Source organism: Pristis pectinata, chromosome 14 (genome assembly GCF_009764475.1).
Source record: "Pristis pectinata isolate sPriPec2 chromosome 14, sPriPec2.1.pri, whole genome shotgun sequence".
Classification (NCBI taxonomy): Eukaryota; Metazoa; Chordata; class Chondrichthyes; order Rhinopristiformes; family Pristidae; genus Pristis; species Pristis pectinata.
In genome coordinates, this window is record NC_067418.1 from 33,793,327 (window position 1) to 33,803,575 (window position 10,249).

Consider the following 10,249-nt stretch of genomic DNA (forward strand, 5'->3'; position numbering starts at 1 on the left):
ATGCATATAGAAAGAAAATTGAATTGTGTTTGGAAATATGTGCCTAAATTATGATGTGTAGCTAGCCTGCATTATTTTGACACAAATTTTGTGCTCCCATTTCATTAGCATGATGGTAGCATCCATCAAGCACTAAGCATACTGTTTATCACATTAGTACTTATCCACGAGGGGCAAGCACCTATCGAAGCCAGCTGGCACTGACTGTAGCCATGACTTCACCACTTAAATGGAAGATGATCATAAGTTCTAATTCCAAAGCTTCCAAAAGCTTGTTGGAAACTATGGTGAAATGTGGCAGAAAGTAGTCTCCCTGTTCTTCCACTTTGCAGGAGAGGGGAGAGAGGTCCATTGCCTTCAGTGACCCAGGACATCATCCTGGGACATCAAGAAGCATCAGTGGGAGGAGGCAAGTGGCACGAGTGGATAACCCAGGATACGGACATGGCCCTGGGAAAGGTGGAATGATCTCACTTGTGGTTAGTGGACAGGTCTACAAATCCTCTCTCTCACTAGCCTCATGCACTGCTGGAAGCTATGTACTCCCATCACCCTACTTACTGACAATCACTATTCTTACCCGACATTCATGTCGTGCAGCACACTGTACAACACACTGTGCAACACACACAGCTTCAGAACATAACTATCTATTCCACAATGGCAGCCGCATTACTGCAATGCAATGGATCCACACCTCCAGCCTGCTGACTGATTTTTATTGCCCAAACTGATGGCACTTGCCTTCTAATCAGGCCAGGAGTTTCCAGAATACCTAGACCACTGATCAGCAAGAAGCCTCTGGCTGAGCAAGACCCCAGGAAAGAATAGTAGAGTAAGTGGTGGGGTGGGGTTGGGGGGGGGGGGGGGGGGTGGGGGTTGGTGAGAGCTAGGATAAATGCAAAACGTACATAGAACTGCAAGTCAGACCAAGGTCATGACCTGCAGTGTATCATCATTACTTCCAAGTTACCAGTACCTTACAGTTGAAGTAAGGGTTTAATTACAATTCTGAACTTGTTTCCGCTGGTGTTCATGGAAGCCCGAGTTGGATTGGAGTATTCCCTCACCAGCCATATCACAGAATGAATCTGGACTACAATGTGGTTTAGCAAGTTACATTCAGACATTGGTCTTTATGAAAACAATGATTGTGATCATGGAGACTCAAGAGACTGCAGGCGCTGGAATCTGGGGCAAAAAACAAGCTGCAGCAGGAACTCAGCGGGACAGGCAGTATCTGTGGAGGGAAATGGACAGTCATGTTTTGGGTTGAGACCCTTCATCTGGATTGGGAACTATGGTGTGAAATTACCCAGTGTAGTCCTACCTTGCCAATGTTTGACATTCAGCCTTGGTTGAGCACTTACTTGCTGATAGTAAAATTTCTAGGCTTTTGTGTGAAGATTGGATGCATGGGTGAGATGGCAAAGGATTGTCAGCTTTGAAACAACATTCCACAACAGAGGTCGAACTGATAGAAGTTGAAATGGATGGAATGTCATTATTTTTGCTCCTCACAGTGCCTATGTTATATTATTGATTCTAACATGAAGGTATAATAAAGGCAAAATAAGTATGGTTTGCATCCATGGATTCAGTTATGTTTCACTTATAGTGCATTCTAAGATCTTTTTTGATTCATTTGTGTTGTGTTTACATATATTGCTTATAGAAAATGCATATTTCTTCAAGTAGCCTCCAATGTCATCCTGTCAGGTGAAAACAGGATCCTTTTTTCACTTTTGCTGCTTCTAAAGTTTAACTATGCCTGCCAGTGGTGTAGGCAAATTGCTTTTAAAATTATGGCCTTTGAGTGCATGGTTTCCTGATATGCACTCCTAGCAGGCATAACTTTAATGAGATTGTTATTAATACCACACATAATTTAACTTATTAGAAGACAACTGAAAGCTGATCAAATCACTTCCTATGGTCAAACTGCATCTTAATCAGATGCTTCTGCTTGCAACTTTTATTTTCATCAGTTTTTGGAAAGGTTACAGGAACATGCTTAATTTTGCCCCAATTCTTCACTAATTAAGTTCCATATCTGCAAGTCCACTGATAAACTACAGTGGTAGACATGGAGAAGTTTATGATCTTGTGGTTTTAGGTGGAGGAGATTGAATGAAGCAGGAAAGAGGGAAAAGTCAAGGACCAAGTTAATAATAACAATGTATGTGTTTTCTAGGTCATGAACACTTTGTACCCAGGACAGGTGTGCATTCTGGGGCTGGATATGTTGCCAATATAAGACCCGCCCTATACTACACACCCTCTATAGACAGACTTGACAATCCAGTCCTTGGGTAAGAGGACCTTCATAAGTACAGTTGATTGAAATATGTGTCAAAACATTAAAACTTTGCTGACTGTTTGATAAGCTGAGAGGGAAGGAATTGGGGAGTAATGGTGGAAGATACAGAATGTTCCTGCTATCGAGCACCACTATGCAGCAAACTACAAGAAATGTTTATTGATATTTTGCATTTTTCTGCAATATATCCATTCATACTTGAGCAGATTATTTGGATGTAATTGTCACTTCCAGTGAAATATTCAAAAATGCTAGTAGTTGTTGATGGACAGTCTCCTGCCTACCCCATATCTTGCTCTTATATTACGGAGCTACTGTAATTTCAAAGGAAAATGTGACCAAGTTTTCAGAAGGCAGTTTATTACCTAGACTCAAGAATTAAAGGGAATACCTAGACTCAAGAATTAAAGGGAATTCTGGAAACACTCAGCGGGTCTGTGGAAAAAGAAACAAAGTTAACATTTCAGTTCTGAGATTCTTCATTAGATAGCAGATGGCTTATGAGCAGAAATCTCAGTAGAGGTAAATGAATGTCTCTCAATTTGACAAAATGTGGTTACTGGATATCCCAGCAATCCTTAGATAAATATTACTTGCAAATCTGTTGGAAAAATTAAGTTGAAGTATGGTAATTGAACAATAATATAAGAGGTGTGCCCAACAGTTAGGAAGATTGCAGAAGTTCATAGACAGGTTAGTGGAGAGAGCACATAATTGGGAAATAAAGTTGAGAGCAGAGCAATGTACAGGATATAAAAATAACTGAACATGCTGGAAGCACTCAGCAGGTCAATGTGTCATAGTGCATTGAAAATAAATATATTCTTAAGAAGTGTTGATAGATATATATCTAAATAAATTGCTAATAGCCAAAACCTTTGGCATGCAGTGTGCTAGAGTCCTGAAAGATCTACAGCAGATCCTTTATTATTGAAATCTAAATACTCATTTTGCTGTGTCACATCTCAAAGTTCAAAAACCTCCTTGGAGTTGTTCTTCAGGCTCACTGATTACAAAGCAAATTGAATGCCAATTTGATCTGAAATGTCTTAGACTTATTCTGTCATCAAATCTCAGATGGCACGGTGGTGGGCATAGAACATCCTTCATCCCCCTGTGGACACAGGCATGTGTTGCTGGAAAATCCTATTCCAACCTATAAATACTGTCCCCATGATGTTCAAAATGCATGCTTGTGGAGAATGGGTAAGAATAAGATTGGATGCAACAATTGAAGGCTGCAAATACCATTGGAACCACATCGCAACATGAAGTGGAGACCACCTCATAGGAGGTAAACAGATTGAAATTAGTTAGGTAGGGATGAATAGCTTGAAATATTTAACTTATTTTTTTTATACTCTTTCCTTTAGGCAGCTTTTACAGGATAACTATCTCTCAATAACAAAGAAGAACTTTGTCCCTTATGGACTCTCTGATGGCAAAGAAGATTTTCCTCACAAGTTACATTCCGTAGGCAGTGGATTCATGCGGACAAAACCACTGAACTTCCCATTCCTCAGAGATGTAAGAAAGCATTCAAAGTTTGAAAAGCTTTTGGGTCTAGTGGTTAGTGGGTTAGAAACCACCTTTCATTTCTAAGACTAAATCCAGGTCAGATTAGTTTTGATTAAACAAGTCAAACATAAACTTGGTGGCAATTCAGGATTTTGTGGTGGGAAGCTGAAATATGAAAGTGGTCAAGTATAAAAATAAGGCAGGCAAAAGTGCTCTTCTGAAGTTGGGCTGAGCTACATTGGGGCCTTGGGGAGAAAATTCAAAGTTTAATTAAGTGTACTATACCCAACTTGGTGCTTGATATTTACACTGATCTTTTCTACTTGGACCAGTCTGGTCATGTATTTTCGGCTGGGGAGAAATACAAGTCACATCAGAGTGGTATTTTGCTCGTTCTTTTTGCAGAGAATTATTAGCCTTCAGAATACATTCTTAGCATGCACATTCCGTATGGATATGTTGAAAGCATTTAAATGGAGCAGAACAAATGACAGAAGAGGGATAACTATTAAAATGCCAGTTCCAAATTCCCTTTCAACAATGCTTACCATTGTGCAATTTGTTTGTTGGATTGTGTGGAATGTGAAACATTTCATTTGAGTCCTTCAGTTCAGATGCAACCATTTCTATTTGTCATGCAACCTTAGTATCTGTTCAGGCATTGTAATTTGAAGGAGGGCATGCATAGCCACAGGAACAATCCAATCTGTAACCATTTTACATGTCAGTAGGTGAAAAGCATCAGTTAGACTTGTGTGAAGACCTTTACAGTACGTGCACTGGCAGTGTCAGTCAAGAAATGAAACATGCATGCCTGATCTGTTGGAGTACTGTTATGTTAGCCCTTCAAAAGCCACTTGACTTGGCATGGACCAGCAGTAAAATAACCACAGGTTGATGTTACAATCTCTTGTGGAATATGTGGTGAATGAAATAATTGGGCAATTGTATTTTGGCAACTTCCATTAGTTCTGTTATGTTCTTCTGCATATGTTAACAGCTCTCTAGGGTGTTGTACGCAGTGAATCAATGACTACCAGTTCTTCTGTAAGCAAGCTGCTTCTGCTCTCCTTCAGAAAGGGTTTCCTTGGATGATGAATGGGGCAACTGTCTTCACAGCCATTTTAAGCTAAAGCTCCTCCATTTTACCAAGCATCAAATAGGGTCTTTGGATTCATTTATCTCAAGCTGCTGTTTCCTGTCTCAATGTTTATCGTGCTGACTATCAGATTTTGTAGCCAACATCTTGTCCATTCAATCCTTTTTAGTGCAAAGAATAATTTGAAAATGTGTGCTTCCCTTATAAAGGAAGAGTAATTTTCACCTCCATACACATGGCTAATTATCTGTGGAAGAACACATTTTATCAACAGGCTTGTTTGGTGGCAAGCCATTTCACAGACTACGATTCAAGCTCCCAATATAAAGCTTTAAGTATGTTGGGAGAGCTCACATTGAGCAAGTAATTAAGACTTAAATTAGATTAGCAGTGGTTGAACATTGTCACAGCAGCACATGCAAAACCCACTTTGTAATCTTCTCTCACCATCTGCAACTGGAAAAACAGATCCCCATGTGCTAATGCCATAATATTTCATAATAAGGAATGCTAAAATTCACAAAAAATATCATATTAAACACTACAAACTTTACTACTCTTTTGGCAGGGCAAGTTGAAACTTAGTAACTGCAACCATAGTAGATAGAAAACTTTTTCCACTGAGGCAATTTAAAGATCACAGATTATATTTCATATTGCTGGTCTTTATATTTTTCCATCTCCTAAGATTTGGTTTGTGATTGCCAAGAACATAGGGCTATAGAGCAGAGATCAGTAGCACAAAGACAAACAGGCTCCTGGCTCTTTGATCCAACATTTTGTTGCATTATCTAAATTAACCCCCAAGGCAAAATTTGTTCATTAGGAAAATAACATCCAAGAATATTCAGATCATTTATTTTTTTTAACCTTTGATGTATGATGGAAAACTTAGCTAAAATATACCAACTTGTGCAACATTTCCTTTCATCACTTGGAAAATACTTACTATAAACTGTAATTTGTGGAGGAAAAAGCTCTGCTTGGGTGCTAATGAATCTTGCATTCTGTCTCCATTAACTAGTGTAGGAAAATGGGAGCACAGTTTTTTTTAAAAAAACTGAACCTTAATTCCCTCAGACAAAAAGCTCAGCAAAATAGAAAGAACTCCCGACAACAGGGGTGAAGGGGTGTCTGACCTCTTCTATAATTGGTTGTCCACAAACAATATTGTTCTAAATCAAAACATCTTGATGCCTTATATGGTGGGTGACACAACTGATTGACCTGGATTTGACATCAATCTCTGGTGCTATTCATTATGGGGTTTGCACATACTTCAATTCTTCCTGTGCCACCAAGGGTTCCCCCAACTCCTTCTCCCATCTGAATTGCAGGCTGGTTGGTAGGTTAGTTGGCTACTGTTAATTACCCTTCCTGTACATGGATGGCAGGAGAATCACAGTAGAGTGGATGGAAAGAGGGAGTAATTTACAGTGAAATAGGTGGTGATTGGGATTGATGGGATTGTTATGAGAGCCAGCAAAATCTCAATGGGCCGAACAGTCTCCTATATCAGTGGAGAATAGGAACAAAGATTTAAAAAAAGCTTTTGCAAAACTGAGATGCAGGAGTTTTCAGTATATACATGACATGGAGTTAGCTTAATTTAGCAACAGAAGTTACAGGAAGTTTTTTTTTTAAAAATGTTTTTATTTCCTCAGGTAAAATGCATTGTGAAAGTAATTCCCTTAAACTGACTTCACAGCTGAAATCTTACTGAAGTATAGTGACCATTGCAGCTACTAGAATTGTTTAACATGTAGAATGCAATTCAAAATGAAGTTTGTAACATCAAAAATTGTTTCAAAGGGCTGACACATACCAGATGGGGAAGGAGAAGGGACCTGAAGTACTACTTGCTCAACTCTGAGAAGAGAAAAGTCCCTGTGGATGAAGTCTATAGCCCTGCCTTTATTTACCTCAAAAACCTCAACCAAATTAGTGAAGCAGGATTTCCCCTCACACAAAGCTATGCTGACCATCCCTGATCAGCCCTTGCTTTTCCAAATGTACACAAATCTTGTTTAAAATTTTCTCCAGTAATTTCCCTACCATTGGTGCAAGGCTCACCAACCCTAGTTACCAGTCTTGTCCCTGCTGTCCTTCTTAAACAATGGAACAAAATTTAAGTCTGCTGGTACCTCACCTAATGAGAGGTAAAGAAAATGTAAAAATCTGTGAGGGTCCCAGCTACCTCCTTCCTCGCTTCTCAGAATGCTGGGATAGATCTCATCAAGCACTGAGCACTTATCTCTTATGCATTCCCTTACAGCTAAACCACACCCACCCCTCCCTTCTTAATACTGACACACTCCAAGTTACCAATGGACCCCTTTCTGAACTCAATACATTCTATGTCATCTTTATTCACAAAGCAGAATGACAAGTATTCATTTAGGACCTCCCCCATATCACCTGGCTCCCCACACAGATTAGCCTTTTGGTCCCTTGGGAGATCCACTCTTAGATCTGAACTGTTAACTGTCTCCACAGATGCTGCCCAAGCTACTAAACATTTCCAGTCTTGTTTTTACTTCAGATTTCCATCAGCAGCTATTTAGTTTTCCAAGAGTTTGAGCGTTTTAAGAGCTGAAAGAGTACAAGCAACTTTTCCAAACTTTGGGTCTGGCCCGTTGGATAATCCTGGATATTTTATGTCCAAATCAAATAATGCATTACCAGATTGTGCAAGGAATTGTAAAATATCTTTAATTGAACCTTTCAAGGATAGATTGATGCATTTCAGCCTTTAACTCTGCAGTGTTATGGAATGTCATACTTTTAATACATGCTAGTTTATTTTTCACCTCTACCACAGATGAAAGAGGTTCACATTGATACAGGAGATCACGGACCATCATTTATCACAGGAATTGAACCCAAGCATATACCATTACTACATCAAATTCAATCAAAGGACCCAGTGATACAAGATAATGGAGGCCATGTAAGTACAGAATGTCATTGCTGGTGGACACACAGTGCACCATTTATTGGATTTAGTTGATTTACCAACTATTCTCCAAAATTCAATATATACGAGGGCACAGAATGAATACCTATACATCCTGGGATGTATGACTAATCCATACATGACCAGGTGTAGGGTTCATGCAAAGTTCACACCTGAATGTTATCATGATTTCAAAGTTCATTTTGGACTGACTACCTTCACTCACATCCATGGGGTCCAGTTTCAAGAACAGCAGGCACTGGTTGAAGCTGTCTTGCCTTAATTGATTAATGTCAAATACAAGGTGCTTATTGCCTGCATTTGATCTTTAAGGGGGCAGCCTGAACCATTTGCTCAAAGATAGATTTCCTCTCATTCAGAATATGAGAAGTCAAGGGTTGAGCAAGATATTTTCTAAAATTAAGAATTTAATATTCCATGAAAAATTTACCAAGAATCTTTAAATGAATTTTCCCATTGATGCACAAAGAAAGGGTTAAGTTCCATGTTCTCTCTATACTCCTCTCAACCCTTCCATAGGCTCTAAATTGTCTTTTGACAAAGACTTTGTTTGACATCCAATATTAATAGGCAGAAATTTTCTCCTGCTAGATATTGGGAAGGCCCAAGTTGCATCTACTCTCTAGTTACAGATTCTTTCAGCACTGCTGACTGTTCCACTGCCTGGCAACGGTCTGAAATAGAACAAGACTGTTAATAACCTTGGTGTCATAATTGATCTTGAGCTGAGACTCACTTCAGCTTTGTGCCATCATAAAAATCACCTGCTTCATCTCCTTTACATTGTTTGTTATCACTCCTTTCTGCTGCTGAAATAGTCACCCAAGCCTTTGGACTCAACTATGGAAATGGCTGGCCTTGATGTCACTCTCCCTAAACATTGTATCATGCATGTACTGCAGCCCATGACTTAATTCCCATTCAGCCATCACTACTGTGCCTGCTGACCTATATTAACTCCCATTTCTCATTCTTATACTTTGACATTTGGCCCATCAAGTCCATGCCAGCTTCCAGGGCATTCCCACATGTTCCAAACCCCACTCATTCCCTTGTAGTCTATTCTTTCAGATGCTCATCTTCTCCCCACTGATTCTCCTGCCATCCACCAACACTAGGTGTAATTTATAGCAGCCAACTAACCTACCAGCATTCTTTGGGATATGGGAGGAAACAGGTAAACTCAGTCTTAGGGACTTAGGGAGAACTTGTAACAACTGAGTCTGTATCACACCTTGGTCACTGGAGGTGTGTGGCACTAACTGCTGCCCAATTAATCAATGCCTTGAATTTGAAGTTCATTTGTTTTCAAATCTTCCTTCCCTACCTCTAATCTCCACAACTCTTCAAGACATCTGTGTTCCTCTACTCACCTCTTGCTTCATTTTGCCTGATTCCTCATTATAAACTCTCCATTGGCAGGTGAAGGTGCTATTGCCAAGGCCCTAGGCAGTGGAATTGCTTTCCAAAGTTTCCATTAGTTTACTCCTCCTTCCTCTTCTGTAATATCTTGGGCCTTGAAGTTTTCTTTTGGTTGGCAACGATCCAATGAAGCTTTGAGACATTTCCATTACATTAAAGATGCTATCTAAATGAAAGTTGATATTGGAGGAAAGGTTGCAACTCATACCACCTTATTCTGACATCATGTAGTTCCTCAGGAAAAAACTTTTAGAAAGGGGTCTTTCAGATAGTTTACTTTCATATCAATTGTTGATTGTCATATGATTAAACACCAAAGAGTATTTCATCAATCTATAGGCCTTGCTTTAACTTTTGTAACCATCAGGATTGCTTTTTATTTGAATCAGCAACTCCATTTTTGATTTATACATAACTGTTTCTAGCTTCTGAAATGAATTAAGAAGTTTGATCTTGAAGTAATCTGTATTACATTGGGTGCTACATGCTTATAATAGAAATTGGAAGATCAGACAGATTAATGCTTGGAGAAAGTGCAGGAGGAAGGCCTTCAGATTCTTGGGGCATTGCAATCAAGTATGGTCAGTGATAAATTGGGCCTTAACATGGTGTGGTTGTGGAGGATTTAAATTAAATTGGAGAAAATAATTGTAAGATAAGTTGCAGAGGAATTTGAGAGTCAAACAGTAGTAGAGAAGTAGTGCAGTATTAGATGGGAACACAAGGAACAATTGAATACAAAAATAAGTTTAGAATGCATACAAGTAAATGCATACAAGTAAAAGCATACAATGCAGTGAATCAGGTTGGTCGCCAAGTGGGATTATAATAAAGTTGTGATAACAGAAGGATGGCTCAGAAGAGTCAAGGTACGAGAGTGGTTAGTAAAGCATATGGGAACCCAAGATTTATG